The 21565-nt window shown below is 40.1% G+C and overlaps 1 protein-coding gene across 16 annotated transcripts in view; it reads left to right on the top strand.

Annotated features, from left to right (window-relative positions):
- The window catches only part of TANC2 (tetratricopeptide repeat, ankyrin repeat and coiled-coil containing 2), a 438885-nt gene that overhangs the window by 31738 nt on the left and 385582 nt on the right, over window positions 1–21565 (top strand). The window contains exon 1 of one of the 16 annotated variants that reach the window (XM_051825087.2): window positions 7185–8083. The exons of the other annotated variants lie outside the window; for them this stretch is intronic. The gene's annotated coding sequence lies outside the window, so the exon portion shown is untranslated. Of the gene's footprint in view, window positions 1–7184; window positions 8084–21565 lie in introns of those variants that run through there. 16 annotated transcript variants of the gene reach the window in all.

The following is a 21565-nucleotide window of genomic DNA, read 5'->3' as shown; positions in this document are numbered from 1 at the left end:
TTCCTTCATCTAAAGGATAGTTTCCTAAATTGTCACCTACAGCAGTTTTAGTGAGTCCTCATTTTAATCCCCTTGACTAATTTCTGTAAACTGAAAATTTCCAGAACGTCTAGAGTAATTATTTTTAATGTTGTGAAATGCATGTGAAGATTACTAGAAAAAGGGGTAAAGAAAATAGAATTTTATTAGATGTTGCAGGACTAGCAAGAAGATGGAAAGGAGGAATACCAAAAAGGAGGACTGGAATAATTCATGAAGCAAAAGATTTAAAAGGATAAATGTTTCCTTAGATGGTAGAAGGGGAGCTGGCGAAGTGTAGGTGAGTGAGGTTTGAAATTGTAAATGGGTTAACTTAAACTTTTCCCTTAAAGCTTTTTTTTTTTTTTTTTTTTTTTTTGGACAGGCAGAGTGGACAGTGAGAGAGAGAGACAGAGAGAAAGGTCTTCCTTTGCCGTTGGTTCACCCTCCAATGGCCGCCGCGGCCGGCGCGCTGCGGCCGGCGCACCGCGCTGATCCGATGGCAGGAGCCAGGAGCCAGGTGCTTTTCCTGGTCTCCCATGGGGTGCAGGGCCCAAGCACCTGGGCCATCCTCCACTGCACTCCCTGGCCACAGCAGAGGGCTGGCCTGGAAGAGGGGTAACCGGGACAGAATCCGGCGCCCCGACCGGGACTAGAACCCGGTGTGCCGGCGCCGCTAGGCGGAGGATTAGCCTAGTGAGCCGCGGCGCCGGCTCCCTTAAAGCTTTTTTAAAAGATTTATTTACTTCTTTGAACGTCAGAGTGAGAGAGAAAGAGGAAGAGAAAGAGAAAGAGAATCTTCTGTCCTCTGTTCACTTCCCCAGATGGCTGCAACTTCCGGGGCTGGGCAGGGCCAAAGCCAGGAGGCAGGAACCAGGAGCTTCATCTTAGTCTTACATGTGGGTGGCAGGGGCCCAAATGGTTGGGCTATCTTCTGCTTTTTCCAGTCCATTAGCAGGAAGCTGGATTGAAAGTAGAGTAGCCAGGACATGAACTGGACCCATATGAGATGTTAGTGTCACAGGTGGTGGCTTTACCCACCATGCCGAAATGCAGGCATGCCCTTAAAGCTTTAACATTCTATCTTTTCGGTACATGATTTTATTTCATGACTCTGTCTTGATCTGTTCTCATCCTTTCTCTTCCCTGTTCCTGATTTTTTTTATTACTTATTTTAAAAATATTTATTTATTTGAAAGAGAGAACAACAGAGAGAGAAGGGGAGACAAAGAGAATTTTTCCATCTGCTGAATCACTCCCTAAATGGCTGCTTCAGCCAGGACTGAGCCAGGCTGAAGCCAGGAGCTAGGAACTTCATCTTGTTCTCCCATGAGGGTAGCAGAGCCAGCCACTTGGGCCATCATTCGCTACCTTCCCCCGGCACATTAGTAAGAAGTTGGAACTAGCATTCTGATACGGCATGCATGGTGTTTTAAGAAGTGTCTTTACTGGCTATCTCCACAACACTGGGCCTTGTTACCTATCTGTTACTTTGTTTCATGTCACACTTTATCTTCCTCTATATTCTGATCCAGAAAATTATCTTGGTAGTATTTCCCTTTGGCTATCTTTTTTTAAAAGATTTATTTTATTTATTTGAAAGAAAGAGCAACAGAGAGAGGTAGATACAGAGAGAGAGGTCATCCATCCACTGGTTCACTCCCCAGATGACTGCAACGGCCGGAGCTATGCCCATCCGAAGCCAGGAGCCAGGAGTCTCCTCCAGGTCTCCCATGTGGGTACAGGGCCCAAGGACCTGGCCGTCCTCTGCTGCTATTCCAGGCCACACCAGAGAGCCGGATTTGAAGAGAAGCAGCCAGGACCAGAACCGGAGCCCATACGGGATGCCGGTGCTTCAGGCCAGGGCCTCAACCCGCTGCGCCACTGCTCTGGCCCCTGGCTATCATGTTTTAATTTATTTTATGGTCAGAGTTCTTTTATTTTAAAAAAATCTGTTTCATAGTCTTGATCAGATTGTCATTAGCTCTCCCTTTAAGAAATCTTACTTTATCTAAAATATAAGTAGAATCCTTAGTTCTACTTGTGTTCACTCCCTGTTCTCCTGTCCTCCTTCTTTGAACCTTTATCTTCCATTTCATTTCAGAAAGCTATCTCAAATTCATATAGTTCATTCCATGGCATTTAGGGTAGTGCCTGCATTTTGTAGTGTGATATGTTGTAAATATTAGTGAATGAACATGCAAGTTGTGATAATAGAACATTCTCCTAATTGCATTTTTTATTTCTTTCTACCTCATCAAGGATACTTTTCTTGATTAAAGCTATTCATTCTTTGATCCTTTACTGATGGAATATTTATCTTAATGAATATATAATATTCAGTTTTTAATAACTTTATGTGTGTTTGTGTGTGTTGATATCCCAATGTTTCATTGCTTTACTAATGAATAATTTAACACTATTGATGAATAATTTGACACATTCTTGTGGGATAATTGCCTTTTCTAATATGGATGTTGGATTCCTAAGTCCTTTTACATACCAAGGATTGCATTCAACTGCATGTAACAGAAATCTAATGACAGTGGAAAATAGGGTTTCTGTTTGTTTTCAGATAGTTAGAAATGTGGTTATAGGCTGTGTAGGGTTTGTGGCAGTTTCACAGTGCTGTCACAGACAGGATCCTCCTGTGTTCTCTTCTATTCTGCCTTTGAACCTGTGATTGAAAGACAGCTGTTTCCTCTTCAGGTGTCTTAGTTTTTTATCATCCGCGAAATGGTAGTTTCCTTGGAGCTTTACCTGTAAGCCTTACGCTTTGGTCTCATTGATTGTAACGGATCAGATGGTGACCAGAGAATGCAAAGGAGTCTGAGAAGTGGAATAGTAAGTCCATTATTGCTTAATCCAAAATTAATATTCTTTAAATAAGAAAGAGTGAGACTTGCAGATAGGTGGCTAGCAGTAGTTCATGGTAAGCACTCATACATCTCTGTCCTTAAAATAACCCTAGCAAGTTAGATGGTGCAAAGTTCATTGCAGCAGAGAAACTGAAGATCAGAGAACTGAGTAACTTCCACAGAGTCATATAGCTGGTATTGATAGAGCCAAGATAATTACGTAGGTTAATCTGTGTTGAAAGCCCATACTCTTCATTACATTATGAGTATATGATCTCTTTGTTTTATCTACTTAGCAGTTTGATTTAAGAAAATATTTGTTTAAATAACATTTAAAACATTCTAATAAAATGTGATTAAAATTAGGTTAGTTATATCTAAAAAAGTAGAATAGGTACCACAGAGTTCCTGATGCTTATTCTTTTGAATATGTAAAAATGAAGGGCTGGCATTGTGGCGTGGTAGGTAAGCCTCTTCCTCTTGCATTGGCATTCCATACAGGTTCCGGTTCATGTCCTGACTGCTCTACTTCCTATCCAACTCTGCTATGGCCTGAGAAAGCAGTGGAAGCAAGCACGTGGGCCCCTGCGCCTGCATGGGAGACCCAAAATAAGTGATATGATTAATTTAAATACAGTTGATGTACAGTCGAGACTATGTATTAAGCTACAAGTAACATTTGCTTTAGGTTATAGCCGAAAGTATGCATTCAGGAATTTGGAGGAAAATAAATAAGGAAGGGAGTTTTTAATGGTATGCAGTTCTGTAGAATTAGGTAAAAAGTCATGGTTTTTTTCTCATTGGGTATGAATTAGATAGCCTCATTTACAAAATCAGCACTCAATTACAGCTTTGAAACATCTTTCTGAAGACAGACCCAGCACAGGCTCCAGTTCTTCAGTATGTCCAGAAACTGAACAGTAGAGACAGAAGGAAGGAAGATTAGTATTCACTTTACTTCAGAGTGGAGAAAAGGAACAAAGGCTTTTGTGTAAACTGCCCTTTGAACTTTATTCAGGGGTTCTGTGAATTATTTTAAATTTTATGGAAAAGCTTATAGTATGCCCTTAACAAATGCTTGTTTACTTAAACCTTTAAGTCATCTCTCCCTTTGTAAACTCTCATTACACTTTGTATTTCTCTTGTGGTACCTTGCATTTTTCATCATAAATTTTATGTCTGTTTACTTCTTTAACTCTCATGACCAGACTAGATGTTCCTTTAGGTGGAAACTGCTTATTAAACTTTTAAAAATTCTTTGTATGACCTGCTCAAGGCCTCATACTTAGTTCATTTTTTAAAAAGACTTATTTCTTTATTTGGAAGGAAGAGTTACAGAGAGGCCATCTTCTACTGCTTTCCCAGGCCATAGGAGAGATCTGGATCGGAAGTGGAGCAGCCAGGACTTGAACCAATGCCCACATGGGGATGCTGGCACTGTAGGCGGTGGCTTTAGCTGCTATGCCACAGCGCTGGCCCCTTAGTTAATTCTTTTTCTTTCTTTTTTTTTTGACAGGCAGAGTTAGACAGTGAGAGAGAGAGAGAAATGGTCTTCTGTTTTCTGTTGGTCTTCCTTTTCCATTGGTCCACCCCCCAAATGGTTGCTACGGCCAGCACACTGCGGCTGGAGTGCTGCGCCTATCCAAAGCCAGGAGCCAGGTGCTGCCTCCTGGTCTCCCATGCAGGTGCAGGGCCCAAGGACTTGGGCCACCCTCCACTGCCTTCCTGGGCCACAGCAGAGAGCTGGCCTGAAAGAGGAGCAACTGGGACAGAACCGGCACCCCAACTGGGTCTAGAACCTGGGGTGCCAGCACCGCAGGTGGAGGCTTAGCCTAGTGAGCCGTGGTGCCGGCCAAGTTCATTCTTAATAAACGTTAAATAACTAGATCAGAAGACTTTTTATTTTAAAAACATATTTATAGATTAAAACTAGGAAAAAGATTTGAGGAAGTGTCGCCATTTATATTTTGTGTACTTTAGAGATAGAAAAGCAGTCCTAAGCCTAAGAGTATAATTTGTGAAGAATTTTAGCTAATATTTATCACTGAAATAAAGTTTTGGTGTGTTTGTATTTGTTTTGGTTTTTTCTTGATGTTATTTATAAGAATGCTAAGTGCTGGGACTTACTCCTCTAGAATAACAGTTTAAATTTAACTTCAGGGGCCATACTGGACCTGTTCATTATATGTCTTAGAGAAACCAAGGGAAAGGAAATGATACGGAAAGCAGTACTGGTAATTCTGTAAATACTCCTGTTTTCATTTGACTTTTTTTGTTTTGTTTATTTGAAGTCAGAGTTATACAAAGAGACGAGAGGCAGAGAGAGAGAGAGAGGTCTTCCATCCGATGGTTCACTCCCCAGATGGCCACAACAGACAGAGCTGTGCCAATTCGAAGCCAGGAGCTTCTTCCAGGTCTCCCATGCAGGTGCAGGGGCCCAAGGACTTGGGCCATCTTCACTTGCTTTCCCAGGCCATAGTTAGAGCTGGACAGGAAGTGGAGCAGCTGGGTCTTGAACCAACGCCTATATGGGATGCCTGTGCTTCCCACTGCACCACAGCGCTGACCCCTCATTTGATCTTTTACTGAACTGATGACAAAAGAGTCCTGTATTATAACTTGAAAAGCTTTACTAGACAAGGGCTACATTAGAAAAAATCTAACTTTAAAAGATGATTTTGGATGTTTTTATTATGTTGCCACTGGGTATGCACTGACACCTTGTAGTTGATAGTATAACTCTTTGAGGAGGTTGTTATCTTTTTTTTTTTTTTGGACAGGCAAAGTTAGAGAGAGAAAGGTCATCCTTTTCCGTTGGTTCAACCCCCAAATGGCCGCCACGGCTAGCGCACTGTGGCCAGCGCACTGTGCTGATCCGAAGCCAGGAGCCAGGTGCTTCCTCCTCGTATCCCATGTGGGTGCAGGGCCCAAGCACTTGGGCCATCCTCCACTGCACTCCCGGACCACAGCAGAGAGCTGGCCTGGAAGAGGAGCAACCGGGACTAGAACCTGGGGTGCTGGCGCCACAGGCAGAGGATTAGCCAAGTGAGCTGTGGCGCTGGCCAGAGGAGGTTGTTATCTTTAAAAACAGGATTTTGGAGAGAATTCTCCCAGTCTTATTATCCTCTGAGTTCTTATCTGCTTGGTAGGGGCTTATTTTTTCAATTTATAGAAAATTTATAGGCTGGTGCTGTGGCATAGAAGGCTAAGCCTTCGCCTGCAATGCTGACATGCCATATGGACGCTGTTCATGTCCTGGGTGCTTCTCTTCTGATCCAGCTCTCTGCTATGGCCTAGGAAAGCAGTAGCAGATGGCCCAAGACCTTGGGCCTCTGTACCTGCATGGGAGATCCGGAAGACGCTCCTGGCTCCTGGTTTCCAATCTGCTTAGTTGCAGCCGTTGTGGCCATCTGGAGAGTGAACCAGTGGATCGAAGACCTTTCTTTCTGACTCTTTCTCTCTCAAATAAATAAATAATATGTTTATAAAATTTATATTGACTTAATGAATAATTCAGGATATATACTCATTCCAATAATGCATTAATGCTTTGGAGGTGATGAAAATATTTTGGAAATAGAGATGGTAAATGCAGTATAATATCACTGTGATTTTTATTTTTAAATAAACAAAATTTTTATTCAAATATAAGTAAATAAATTTAAAATATTTTAACCACAAAAGTAAAGTATATGTATTTAGTAAAAACTCCTTATTTCCCTTTTAAAAATTATTTATTTGAGAGACAGAAAATAGAACATACAGAGCTCCATCCTTGGGTCCACTCCTCAAATGACCACAACAGTTGGGACTGGATCAGCCTGAAGCCAGGATCCCAGAACCTAATTCATGTGGTTGTCAGGGAACCAACTACTTGAGCTATTACCTCGTGCTTCCCAGAGTATACATTAACAGGAGGCTAGGATTGGGAGTAGAGCCGGGACTCCAGCCTAGGCACTTTGATATGGGAGGTGTGCGTCCCAAGCAGGGGCTTACCTGCTAGGCCACGCTTACTTCTTCATCCAACTTTTCAACCCTGCATCCATTAGAGGAGCCACTATAAAGTTTTTTGAGTATTCTCTAACAAATTTTGCTCTACAGTTCTAAATACATATCTAATACGGGTCTGTGACTACATAGTTTTAAATTATTATAATAAAACTATATATTCTGGTGACTTGCTGTTTTTCAGTTTAGGATAAAATTTTGGGAAATTTTCCGAGCAAATAGATGCACTGCATATTATTTAAAGTATACCCTATGCTTTAAATCCATAGTTCATAGTATCTCCAGTGCCAGAATTTAATTATTCTATTAATGGACTCTCCTTCCCTCTTTATTTTTCTCTTCCCTTCTCCTTCTTTCTCTTTCTCCTTCACTTTGTTTCTCTCCTTTTCCTTCTCTTCCTTCTTTCCTTACTTCCCCCCACAACAATGAATACATTTTTCAACCATTTTAGATTCCTAGCAAAATTGAGAAGAAAGTACAAAAATTTCCCCCATATCTTCTTCCCCTCCACAGCTTCTCACAGAAGGAGTTATCTTTTCCATCTGCTTGTTCACTTCCCAAATTCCTCCCTGCAACAGCCAGGTCTGTGCCAGGTCAAAGCCAGGAACCAAAAATTCCATCTGGGTCTCACAGGGTTGACAGGAGCCCAAGCACCTGAGCCTTCATCTACTTCCCAGATGCATTAGCAGGGAGCTAGATTGGAAGTAGAATGGCTGTGACTCAAACTGGTAGTCTGATATGGGATACTAGCATTGCAAGTGGTAGCTTGCAATCTGTGCCAAGATGGAACTCTACTTCCCCCCTGGTGGGCTTTAACTATAGAAGTGTGTTTCTCACCATTCTGGAGGATGAGAAGTCCAAGATCAAGGTGCTGGAAATTCAGTGTCTAGGAGAGGGTGCAATAATATCACATTGTCTAGATGTTCCATGATTAATTTATCCACTCGCTTGCTGAAGGACCTCTTGCTTCCAAGTTTTTGGCAGTTAAGAATAAAACGTATATAAACATCTATGTCTTACTTCCTTTTTCAGACACTGCTAGAATGAACATCCTTGTGTGGGCATTACAGTGAGATTACTGAGAGTGCAAGACTGTCTGGAACTTATTGGAACCCCACAGCATGAATTTAATTATGTCCCAACGTTTATCCAGACTGTGGCCTACTGAAAAGAATGTTTTGAATATTAAACAACTTAATGTATGTAATAAGCTTAATGGTATCTGGCATGTGGTAAACACACACATACACACATAAATTTGTTTAGCCATATGAGTCAAGATTCTGAAAAATAAAATTGCTGGATCAAATATATATATGTATTTATGTATTTATATATATATACATATATATGTATATATATACATATATATTTGATAGGTATCATCGGATTTCTGACAAGAAAGACTTAATTTATGTTCTTATCAATAATATTATGAGTGCACATTTCCCCATAACTATGCTACCCCTGGATATTATTAAATTTTTTTCTACCATGTGGGTGAACAAGAGTGCTATTCTTTTTAATGTTCATCTGCCTGGTTTGTATGCTTTGAAACATTTCTTAACCATTTATATTTCTCACATGGACTGTCTATTCATATAATTTGGTTTAAAACAGCATTTCATCCTCCTGAAGGTGTAACAAGGAAGTGCTGTTTACTCGAGGTAGTGAGAAAAAGTAGAAGTACGGCATGAACCTGAGAGCCCTACCTCTCACCACCTCCCCAGCCACCTCCCTCACCAGTTCTAAGCATCTTCTTCAGCAACCCCAGACAGCACCTGCAACCAAGCACCTCAGGATGAACACAGGGTGCACCCCATACCTCAGTATGAGCACAGGGAGTCTCAGATTCATGTAGGGGACAGAGAGAAAGTAATTGAAAAGATGCAGGAGAGGTTAATACAGGGACAACAGATTGAAGACTTCCATATGTATGAGAAAGGATTTTAGCAGAGAAAAGAGAGAACAGACACACAGAATTCATAGAACACAGGGAAATAAACTGCCATGAAGTACGAGTAGTCAGAAACAAAAAACCCAGACCTGTAAAACCTTTAGATACAGGTGTTAATGGAAACAGTATAGTATACATATTTTACATATATTCATTATATTATATATACATTTATATTCATATATAAAATATTAAAATGTTTAAAGTAAGTAGTTAGACTCAAAAGAGAAAAGAGGAAGAAACTATCAAAACTGATCACTTGTACTTAAAAATACCAAATGGAACTCCTAGTAATGAAATGAATATTAGGATTTGAAATGCAGAAAATGGCTAACATCATTCAGAAGAATAAGATACTTGAAAATAGCACGTTGAAGGAATATGGAGTAATGTTGCATATTATTAAAATATAGTAGGGCTGGCGCCATGGCTCACTAGGCTAATCCTCCACCTGCGGTGCCGGCACCCTGGGTTCTAGTCCCGGTTGCTCCTCTTCCAGGCCAGCTCTCTGCTGTGACCCAGGAGTGCAGTGGAGGATGGCCCAAGTGCTTGGGCCCTGCACCTGCATGGGAGACCAGGAGGAAGCACCTGGCTCCTGGCTTGGGATCGGTGCAGCACACTGGCTGCAAGGCACTGGCTGGAGCGGCCACTTGAGGAGTGAACCAACGGCAAAAGGAAGACCTTTCTCTCTGTCTCTCTCTCTCTCTCACTGTCTAACTCTGCCTGTCCAATATATATATATATATATATATATATATATATATATATATATATATATATAGTTTTGTCACCTATCACCATTGGGACAATATTTTCTTGATACAGCATAAGCATTAAGTGGAGCAAAAGGGAGGGAAAAAAAAAAACCTCAGTGGAAGGGTTGATAAAGTAGAAAGAGCTAAAGAGAGTTAGTTCTTTTGGAGATTGTCTTGAAAAAATTTCCCAGAATGCAGAGCAGGTAGATGAGAAGACGGAAAACATGAAAGAGTGATTAAGACCTAAGGCCCTTTCCATTCTGTAGTGACCTGCCCATATTCCAGAAAACCCATTCTGATGCTTACACAAAATAGATGACTTAAAATATATATTTTACAGTAACAAAACAAATAGACCAATGACCATGAAAAGACTCGAAGCAGTAGTGATGGATGGAGGGTTTGTGGGTGAGAAGACAGCTCTGTTAGTCTCTTCCCTTAGTTAAATCATAGGACTCCTTGTAAAAGGGGGTGTTTTTCTTTGTTCCTTTAGTCGGTAGAGTATACTGGTATGTCTCAATGACACTATGTGTCTTTGTCATGCTGCATAGAGTAACTTTTGGTAGCACCCCCAGTTTTTCATAGTAGAATTTTAGTTGAATTTCTTGGTCTAGGGTAAGTGTTACCATTCATATTCCCTTCTTTTTATCTAACAATTTAACTGGAAACCTTTATGGTTGAATGAGTTAGCAGCAAGATTTGAGTCTTAAGATTTACATTTATGCACCACATGCCAAGCCATGCCGCTCCTCTGTGATGTAGTTTCTATTTTGGTTATTGTTAGGCTGTGCTGTGGTGTCCTATGAACACTTTAGATATGGCGTACATTTAAAAAAAATTTTTAAGGTTTATTTATATGAAAATTGGAGTTACAGAGGGAGAGACTGAGAGCTCTCCACCCACTTGTTCATTCCCCAGTTGGCCACAATGGCCAGGGCTGTGCCAGTCCAAAGCCAAGAGCTAGGAGCTTCTTCCAGGTCTCCCATGTGGGTAGTTGGGGTTCAAGCACATGGGCCATCTTCTGCTGCTTTTCCCAGAGCATTAGCAGGGAGCTGAATTGAAGTGGAGCAGCCAAGACTTGAACCAGTGCCCATATGGGATGTCAGCATTGTAGACAGCAGCTTACCCACTATGCCACAACACTGGTCCTTGTGTATGTTTTTTAAATCAGTTCAATGGTTTCTGTTTGACTGTTGAGCTAAGTATAGCTTGCTATAAGAAGTATAGACTCACTTTAAACTGGTGCACAGAAAATAATCAAGTGTTTTCACTTGGAACTGAGAATTTTGCTCTTGTATATAAAAGGGTATAGTGTAGTAAATAGTTCTTAAATAGCTGTCAGTATTTGGACAGCCACATTAAGGCAATTTTGTAAACTTTTATAGGCATTTGAGACATTGTTATATGGTAGTAGTAACTATGCTATCCATATTGGCTGATATTATAATTGTATTTGTTTTCTATTAATACTGTATTAAATTATCACAAATGTAGTAGTTTTACAGTATGAAATATTATTTTACAGTTCTTATAATTCTGGAAGTCAGTTTGAAATGGGTCTTAATAGGTGCTAAAAGAAAGATTTTGGTGTAGTTTGGTTCTTTCTGGAGGCTCCAGGGGAGAACCTGTTCTTGCCTTTTCTAGCTCCTGGTAGCCAAAAATATTCCTTGGCTTGTGGCCACACCATTCTGAAGTCTTACTTTCATAACAAAATTTCTTCCTCTCTTACGCTTCCTTTTTCTTTTTCTTTTTTAAGAAAAGATTTGTTTATTTGAAAGGCAGATTGACCAAGAGAAAGAGAGGCAATCTTCCATTGCTAGCTCACTCCCCAAATGCCCAGACAGACAAGGCTAAGCCAGGCTGAAGCCAGGGGCCAGGAATACCATCTGCATCTCCCTTGTGGGTCATAGAAAACCGTGTACCTGGGCCATCCTGAACTCTCTACATAGTGTAGGGTTAATTTTATGAGTATAAAATTAACTGGAAAGTAATCTCTGTAAAAAGATAAGAAATTAAAGGGATACAAATTGGGAAGGAAGAACTCAAACTATCCCTCTTTGCAGATGATATGCTTCTTTATTTAGGGGACCCAAAGAACTCTACTAAGAGACTATTGGAACTCATAGAAGAGTTTGGCAAAGTAGCAGGGTATAAAATCAATGCACAAAAATCAACAGCCTTTGTATACACAAGCAATGCCATGACTGAGGAAGAACTTCTAAGATCAATCCCATTTGCAATAGCTACAAAAACTATCAAATACCTTGGAATAAACTTAACCAAGGACGTTAAAGATCTCTATGATGAAAATTACAAAACCTTAAAGAAAGAAATAGAAGAGGATACCAAAAAATGGAAAAATCTTCCATGCTCATGGATTGGAAGAATCAATATCATCAAAATGTCCATTCTCCCAAAAGCAATTTATAGATTCAATGCAATACCAATCAAGATACCAAAGACATTCTTCTCAGATCTAGAAAAAATGATGCTGAAATTTATATGGAGACACAGGAGACCTCGAATAGCTAAAGCAATCTTGTACAACAAAAACGAAGCTGGAGGCATCACAATACCAGATTTCAGGACATACTACAGGGCAGTTGTAATCAAAACAGCATGGTACTGGTAGAGAAACAGATGGATAGACCAATGGAACAGAATTGAAACACCAGAAATCAATCCAAACATCTGCAGCCAACTCATATTTGATCAAGGGTCCAAAACCAATCCCTGGAGTAAGGACAGTCTATTCAATAAATGGTGCTGGGAAAATTGGATTTCCATGTGCAGAAGCATGAAGCAAGACCCCTACCTTTCACCTTACACAAAAATCCACTCCACATGGATTAAAGACTTAAATCTACGACCTGACACCATCAAATTATTAGAGAGCATTGGAAAAACCCTGCAAGATATAGGTACCGGCAATGACTTCTTGGAAAACACCCCAGAAGCACAGGCAGTCAAAGCCAAAATTAACATTTGGGATTGCATCAAATTGAGAAGTTTCTGTACTGCAAAACAAACAGTCAGGAAAGTGAAGAGACAACCGACAGAATGGGAAAATATATTTGCAAACTGTGCAACAGATAAAGGGTTGATAACCAGAATCTACAAAGAAATCAAGAAACTCCACAAGATCAAAACAAACAACCCACTTAAGAGATGGGCCAAGGACCTCAATAGACATTTTCAAAAGAGGAAATCCAAATGGCCAACAGACACATGAAAAAATGTTCAAGATCACTAACAATCAGGGAAATGCAAATCAAAACCACAATGAGGTTCCGCCTCACCCCAGTTAGAATGGCTCACATTCAGAAATCTACCAACAATAGATGCTGGAGAGGATGTGGGGAAAAAGAGACACTAACCCACCGTTGGTGGGAATGCAAACTGGTTAAGCCACTATGGAAGTCAGTCTGGAGATTCCTCAGAAACCTGAAGATAACCCTACCATTCAACCCAACCATCCCACTCCTTGGAATTTACACAAAGGAAATTAAATTGGCAAACAAAAAAGCAGTCTGCACCTTAATGTTTATTGCAGCTCAATTCACAATAGCTAAGACCTGGAACCAACCCAAATGCCCATCAACAGTAGACTGGATAAAGAAATTATGGGACATGTACTCTATAGAATACTATACAGCAGTCAAAAACAACGAAACCCAGTCATTTGCAACAAGATGGAGGAATTTGGAAAACATCATGCTGAGTGAATTAAGCCAGTCCCAAAGGGACAAATATCATATGTTCTCCCTGATCGGCGACAACTAACTGAGCACCAAAGGGGAAACTTGTTGAAGTGAAATGGACACTATGAGAAACAGTGACTTGATCAGCTCTCGTCCTGACGGTTGATGTACAATGTAATACTTTATCCATTTTAGTATTTTTTTTTTTTGTCTAGTACCATTGGTTGAACTCTGTAATTAACACACAATTATTCTTAGGTGTTTAAATTTTAACTGAAAAGTGATCCCTGTTAGGAATTTGGAAAACATTATGTTGAGTGAAATAAGCCAATCCCAGAGGGACAAATACCACTTGTTCTCCTTGATAGGTGACAACTAACTGAGCACCAAAAAGGAAACCTGTTAAAGTGAAATGAACACTATGAGAAACGGTGACTAGATCAGCCCTCACCCTGACTGTTGATGAGCAGCTTAATATGTTATCCCTCTTAGTATTTTTTTTGTTTGTTCTACTTAATACTTTTGGTTGAATACTGTAATCAATACACAATTCTTCTTGAGTGCTGAAACTTAACTGAAAAGTGATCGCTGTTAAATATAAGAGTGGGAATAAGAGAGGGAAGAGATGTGCAAATCAGGACATACTCAAGCTGACTTACCTCAAACGGTAGAGTTAGAAACATACCAGGGGATTCGAATTCAATCCCATCGAGGTGGCATGTACCAATGCCATCTCACTAGTCCCAGTGATCAATTTCTGTTCACAATTGATCGTAATGATAGGACTAAGAACCAAAGGGATCACATAAACAAGAATAGTGTCTGCAAATACTAGCTGATAGGATCAAAAAGGGAGAGAATGATCCAACATGGGAAGTGAGATACACAGCAGACCCATAGAATGGCAAATGTCCTAACAGCACTCTGGCCTCAGAATCAGCCCTTAAGGCATGCGGATCCGGCTGAAATGCCCATGAGAGTATTTCAGGCATGGAAAGCCAAGACACTCTGGGGGAAAAAAAAACCTAAATGAAAGATCTCCACGAGTGAGATCCCAGTGAAAAGAACAGGTCATCAAAGAAGGAGGTACCTTTCTCTGAAGGGAGGAAAGAACTTCCACTTTGACCATGGCCTTGTCTAAATATGATTAGTCAGTGAACTCAGGGGGCTTCCATAGCCTTGGCAGCTCATGACAAGAGCCTAGGGTGATTAATGATGCCATAAACAAGAGTGTCAATTTGTTAATTCAACAACAGGAGTCACTGTGCACTTACTCCTCATGTAGGATCTTTGTCCTTAGTGTGCTGTACATTGAGATTTAATGCTATAACTAGTACTCAAACAGTATTTTTCACTTTGTGTTTCTATGTGGGTGCAAACTGTTGAAATCTTTTTAATGTATGCTAAACTGATCTTCTGTATATAAAGAGAATCAAAAATGAATCTTGATGTGAATGGAAGGGGAGAGGGAGTGGATAAGGGCAGGGTTGCGGGTTGGAGGGACGTTATGGGGGGGAAGCCATTGTAATCCATAAGCTGTACTTTGGAAATTTATATTCATTAAATAAAAGTAAAAAAAAAGAAAAAAAAATAACTGGAAAGTAATCTCTGTAAAAAGATAAGAATGGGAAAGGAAGAAGGAGGAGAAAGAAAGATAGGAGTATGAGTGGGAAGAGGGTTGGGGAAAAGAGTCATCATGTTCCCAAATTTGTATATGTTAAATGTATGAAGAAAATTTTTTTAAAAATTAGCAGGAATCTGAACCAAAAGCAGCGAGTAGCTATGAATCAAATCAGGCTCTCTGATATGGGATTCAAGTGTCCCAAGCTGTGCCATCCTCTACCCCACCCCTCTTTTTTTATTCTTTTAAGGACCTTTTTGATTACATTGGGCCTACTTGGATAAAATCTGTGAAAGTATATTTTAAGAATGTTAATCACATATGCAATGTAAGATAACATTCATAAATTCTGGAGGTTAGGATATGGATACCTTGGGGGCATTATTTAATTTTGTTCTTGTTTTTTGAGATTATTTTGGGTGTTCTGGGTCCTCTGCATTTCCATATGAGTTTTAAGATCAGCTTATTAACCAAAGAAAGTAGCTGAGATTTTGATAGGTGTTACATTGAATGTGTGGATCAATTTGGGAAGTATTGCCATCTTAATATTAAATCTTTGAATCCATGAATATTGGTGTTTTCAACTTAATTAAATCTTTATTTTAATGTTTTGTAGTTTTCTCTGTACGTCTTATACTTCTTGTACATACCTAAGTTTTTAAAATTCTTTTTGATGCTATTGTAAATCGAATTGTTTTCTTAATTTCATTTTTGGATATACCATTGCTAATATACAGAGATAACAATGGATTTTTTCTGTCCTACAACTTTGCTGAATTTTCATATTATCTTCAGTAGTTTTTTGGTGGACTCTTAAGCTTTTCTGTATATAAGGTCATGTCATTTATGAATAGAGATAGATTTACTTCTCCCAATTTGGATGTCTTTTTTTTTCTTTACTCATTGACTTGAATTGAATTTAACAGATGAATGTGAATAGAACCTTGCATTGTTCCTTGTCTTAGGAAGAAAATATTCAGTATTTTAGCATGAAGTGTGATGTCAGCTGTAGATTTTTCATAGGTACCCTTTATCAGGTTGAGGACATTTCCTTCTATTTCTAGTGTATTCAGTGTTTTTTATTAAATGAAAGGATATTCTCCCCCCTCTTTTTATTTTAAAGATTTATTGATTTATTTGAAAATCAGAGTTAACACACAGAGAGAAGGAGAAGCAGAGAGAGAGGTCTTAAATCCACTGGTTCACTCCCCAGTTGGCTGCAACAGCTAGAGTTGTGCCGATCTGGAGCCAGGAGCTTCCTCTGGGTCTCCCACGCGGGTGTAAGGGCCCAAGCACTTGGGCCATACTGTACTGCTGGCATATTGTACTGCTAGCAGAGAGCTGGGTCGGAAGTGGAGCAGCAGGGAATTGAACCGGTGCCCATATGGGATGCTAGCACTGCAGGCAGCAGCTTTACTCACTATGCCGTAGCGCAGGCCCAGGATATTGTCTTTTTTTAAATGCTTTTTCCTATGTCTGTTGAGATAATCATATAGTCTTTTATAAAATCTTACATTGATTTTTATATATTCAGCCAACCTTGTATTTCAGGATTCACTCATCAGTTCTTTAGTTTCATCTGGGATATAATCATCTGAAGTTAGTAGTCTAAGATTTCCCTTATATGATAAAGTCTCCTTCATCATTTGTTTGGAGTGCTGTTGTATGTTATTTTGTGTCCATCTTATAATAATTGTGATTCTTCTTGAAATATTCTTCTTAGGGGGCTGGCACTGTGGTGCATCTGGTTAAAGCCCCAGTCTGTAGCACTGGCATCCTATATGGGCACCAGTTTGAGTCCTGGCTGCTTCTCTTCCGATCCAGCTCTCTGCTATGGCCTAGGAAAGTAGTAGAAGATGGCCCAAGTCCTTGGGCCCCTGTACCCATGTGGGAAACCCAGAAGAAGCTGCTGGCTCCTTGCTTTGGATCAGTTCAGCTCTGGCCATTGAGGTCATTTGGGGTGTGAGCCAGTGGAATGGAAGACCTCTCTCTCTTTCTGAGTCTACCTCTCTCTGTAATTCTACCTTTCAAATAAGTAAAATAATCTTAAAAAAAAAAGAAATTTCTTCTTGACATTTTAGGTGGAAAATGAAAATTCCTGTATTCTCATCTGTGCTCCGTGAGAGCTTAAAAAATGAAACAAAGAAAAAACGACTACAAAATTCGTGTAGCCAAACCTCTTATTATCTCTTCTTGATAGATTTAATATTTTGGGCAAAGCAGTAAGAAAACTGAAGACAGATGTAATAGTGATCATTTATTTAATTATTGTATTATTTTAGATAAATTTGGTACATTTCCATTTTCTTGTGCTTTTTTTCCTATTTTTTATACATGTATTCTAGAATAATAAAACAGTTTTTTCAAGAAATTTTATAAATCCTATCATTTTGTCTGGCCAGCTCACGTTGTTTCATAGGAAGAGCAGCCTGCAGGGTTTATGATGATGTTGGCAGCTGTAGTTGGTCTGGAGTGGGCAGACTAGGGACATCCTGATCTTTAGCCCATTGCTATATAAGGATCCAGATGGCTGCAATGGCTGGAGCTGTGCTGATCTGAAGCCAGCAGCCAGGAGCTTCTTCTGGATCTCCCACGTGGGTGCAGGGGCCCAAGGACTTGTGCCATCTTGTACTGCTTTCCCAGGCCATAGCAGAGAGCTGGATCAGAAGTGGAGCATCCAGGACTCGAACCGGCGCTCATATGGGATGCCTGCACTGCAGGTGGTGGCTTTACATGCTGCACCACAGCACCAGCCCCCCAATTTTCATTATTTCTTATTTTCTTACTTTTAAAAATATTTCCTATTTATTATGTATAGTTTTAATATTAAGAAACATGTTTCTTAAATTGGAAACCAGGATAAAATAAGAAAAAGACCAATCTATCATAAGTCAGAAATGAGAATAAAAAAATAATATTAAAGCAGAAAAAAGGATACTGAAAAAAGAGATTTTAAAATACACTTTTAGAATGAAAAAAGGAATACTATGATTATCAAAATAGTGCAGAAAACTTAATTTGATTACAATATTATGTAAACATTTTTATGAGGAGCATAGTGTGATTTTTAAAAATACTAGCATATGAAAGAGGCTTTAAAATATATGGGAGGACAACAAAGAAAAGCCCAGGACCAGATGGATTCACTGCTGAATTCTACCAGACATTTAAAGAAGAACTAATCCCATTTCTTCTCAAACTATTCAGAACAATCGAAAAAGAGGGAATCCTCCCAAATTCTTTCTATGAAGCCAGCATCACCTTAATCCCTAAGCCAGAGAAAGATGCAGCACTGAAAGAAAATTACAGACCAATATCCCTGATGAACATAGACGCAAAAATCCTCAATAAAATTCTGGCCAATAGAGTACAACAACACATCAGGAAAATCATCCACCCAGACCAAGTGGGATTCATCCCTGGTATGCAGGGATGGTTCAACATTCGCAAATCAATCAATGTGATTCACCACATTAACAGACTGCAAAAGAAAAACCATATGATTATCTCAATTGATGCAGAGAAAGCATTTGATAAAAGTCAACACCCTTTCATGATGAAAACTCTAAGCAAATTGGGTATAGAAGGAACATTCCTCAATATAATCAAAGCAATTTATAAAAAACCCACGACCAGCATCCTATTGAATGGGGAAAAGTTGGAAGCATTTCCACTGAAATCTGGCACCAGGCAGGGATGCCCACTCTCACCACTGCTATTTAACATAGTTTTGGAAGTTTTAGCCAGAGCCATCAGACAAGAAAAAGAAATCAAAGGAATACAAATCAAGAAGGAAGAAGTCAAACTATCCCTCTTTGCAGACGATATGATTCTGTACTTAGAGGATCCAAAGAACTCTACTAAGAGACTATTGGAACTCATAGAGGAGTTTGGCAAAGTGGCAGGATATAAAATCAATGCACAAAAATCAACAGCCTTTGTATACACAAGCAATGCCATGACTGAGAAAGAACTGCTAAGATCAATCCCATTCACAATAGCTACAAAAACAATCAAATACCTTGGAATAAACTTAACCAAGGACGTTAAAGATCTCTACGATGAAAATTACAAAACCTTAAAGAAAGAAATAGAAGAGGATACCAAAAAATGGAAAAATCTTCCATGCTCATGGATTGGAAGAATCAACATCATCAAAATGTCCATTCTCCCAAAAGCAATTTATAGATTCAATGCAATCCCAATCAAGATACCAAAGACATTCTTCGCAGATCTAGAAAAAATGATGCTGAAATTCATATGGAGGCACAAGAGACCTCGAATAGCTAAAGCAATCTTATACAACAAAAACAAAGCTGGAGGCATCACAATACCAGATTTCAGGACATACTACAGGGCAGTTGTAATCAAAACAGCATGGTACTGGTAGAGAAACAGATGGATAGACCAATGGAACAGAATTGAAACACCAGAAATCAATCCAAACATCTGCAGCCAACTTATATTTGATCAAGGATCTAAAACCAATTCCTGGAGCAAGGACAGTCTATTCAATAAATGGTGCTGGGAAAACTGGATTTCCATGTGCAGAAGCATGAAGCAAGACCCCTACCTTACACCTTACACAAAAATCCACTCAACGTGGATTAAAGACCTAAATCTACGTCCTGACACCATTAAGTTATTAGAGAACATTGGAGAAACCCTGCAAGATATTGGCACAGGCAAAGAATTTCTGGAAAAGACCCGGGAGGCACAGGCAGTCAAAGCCAAAATCAACTATTGGGATTGCATCAAATTCAGAAGTTTCTGTACTGCAAAAGAAACAGTCAGGAGAGTGAAGAGACAACCGACAGAATGGGAAAAAATATTTGCAAACTATGCAACAGATAAAGGGTTGATAACCAGAATCTACAAAGAGATCAAGAAACTCCACAAGATCAAAACAAACAACCCACTTAAGAGATGGGCCAAGGACTTCAATAGACATTTTTCAAAAGAGGAAATCCAAATGGCCAACAGGCACATGAAAAAATGTTCAAGGTCACTAGCAATCAGGGAAATGCAAATCAAAACCACAATGAGGTTCCGCCTCACCCCAGTTAGAATGGCTCACATTCAGAAATCTACCAACAATAGATGCTGGAGAGGATGTGGGGAAAAAGGGACACTAACCCACTGTTGGTGGGAATGCAAACTGGTCAAGCCACTATGGAAATCAGTCTGGAGATTCCTCAGAAACCTGAATATAACCCTACCATTCGACCCAGCCATCCCACTCCTTGGAATTTACCCAAAGGAGTTTAAATTGACAAACAAAAAAGCGGTTTAGAGCCGGCGCCGTGGCTCAATAGGCTAATCCTCCACCTAGCGGCGCCGGCACACCGGGTTCTAGTCCCGGTTGGGGCGCCGGATTCTGTCCCGGTTGCCCCTCTTCCAGGCCAGCTCTCTGCTATGGCCAGGGAGTGCAGTGGAGGATGGCCCAGGTGCTTGGGCCCTGCACCCCATGGGAGACCAGGAAAAGCACCTGGCTCCTGGCTCCTGCCAGGATCAGCGCGGTGCGCCGGCTGCAGCGGCGGCCATTGGAGGGTGAACCAACGGCAAAAGGAAGACCTTTCTCTCTCTGTCTCTCTCTCTCACTGTCCACTCTGCCTGTCAAAAAAAAAAAAAAAAGCGGTTTGCACCCTAATGTTTATTGCAGCACAATTCACAATAGCCAAGACCTGGAACCAACCTAAATGCCCATCAACAGTAGACTGGATAAAGAAATTATGGGATATGTATTCTTTAGAATACTATACAGCAGTAAGAAACAACGAAATCCAGTCATTTGCAACAAAATGGAGGAATCTGGAACACATCATGCTGAGTGAAATAAGCCAGTCCCAAAGGGACAAATACCATATGTTCTCCCTGATCGGTGACAACTGACTGAACACCAAAAAGGAAACCTCCTGAAGTGAAATGGACACTATGAGAAATGGTGACTTGATCAGCATAGCCCTGACTGTTAATGGACAACTTAATCATTATCCCTCCTAGTATTTTTTTTTGTCTGTTCTACTTAATATGACTGGTTTAATTCTGCAATTATCACACAGTTATTCTTAAGTGTTGAAAATTAACTGAAATGTGATCCCTGTCAAACATAAGAGTGGGAATAAGAGAGGGAAGAGATGTATAACTTGGGGCATGCTCGGGCTGACTTGCCCCAATTGGTAGAGTTGGAAACATACCAGGGGATTCCAGTTCAATCCCATCAAGGTGGCATGTGCCAATGCCATCTCACTATTCCAAGTGATCAATTTCAGTTCACAATTGATCATAATGAAAGGACTAAGAGTCAAAGGGAGCACATAAACAAGTCTAGTACCTGCTAACACTAACCGATAGAATAAATAAAGGGGAGAGTGATCCAACATGGGAAGTGAGATACTCAGCAGACTCATAGAAGGGCGGATGTCCTAAATAGCACTCTGGCCTCAGAATCAGCCCTAAAGGCACTCGGATCTGGCTGAAAAGCCCATGAGAGTATTTCAGGCATGGAAAGCCAAGACACTCTGGCAAAAAGATCTCTGTGAGTGAGATCCCAGTGGAAAGAACAGGTCTTCAAAGAGGGAGGTGCCTTTCTCTGAAGGGAGGAGAGAACCTCCACTTTGACTATGACCGTGTCTAAACAAGATAAG

The sequence above is a fragment of the Oryctolagus cuniculus genome, chromosome 17, assembly GCF_964237555.1.
Source record: "Oryctolagus cuniculus chromosome 17, mOryCun1.1, whole genome shotgun sequence".
Classification (NCBI taxonomy): Eukaryota; Metazoa; Chordata; class Mammalia; order Lagomorpha; family Leporidae; genus Oryctolagus; species Oryctolagus cuniculus.
The sequence above is the reverse complement of the archived record's forward strand: the minus strand, read 5'-3'. Positions and strand labels throughout refer to the sequence as shown.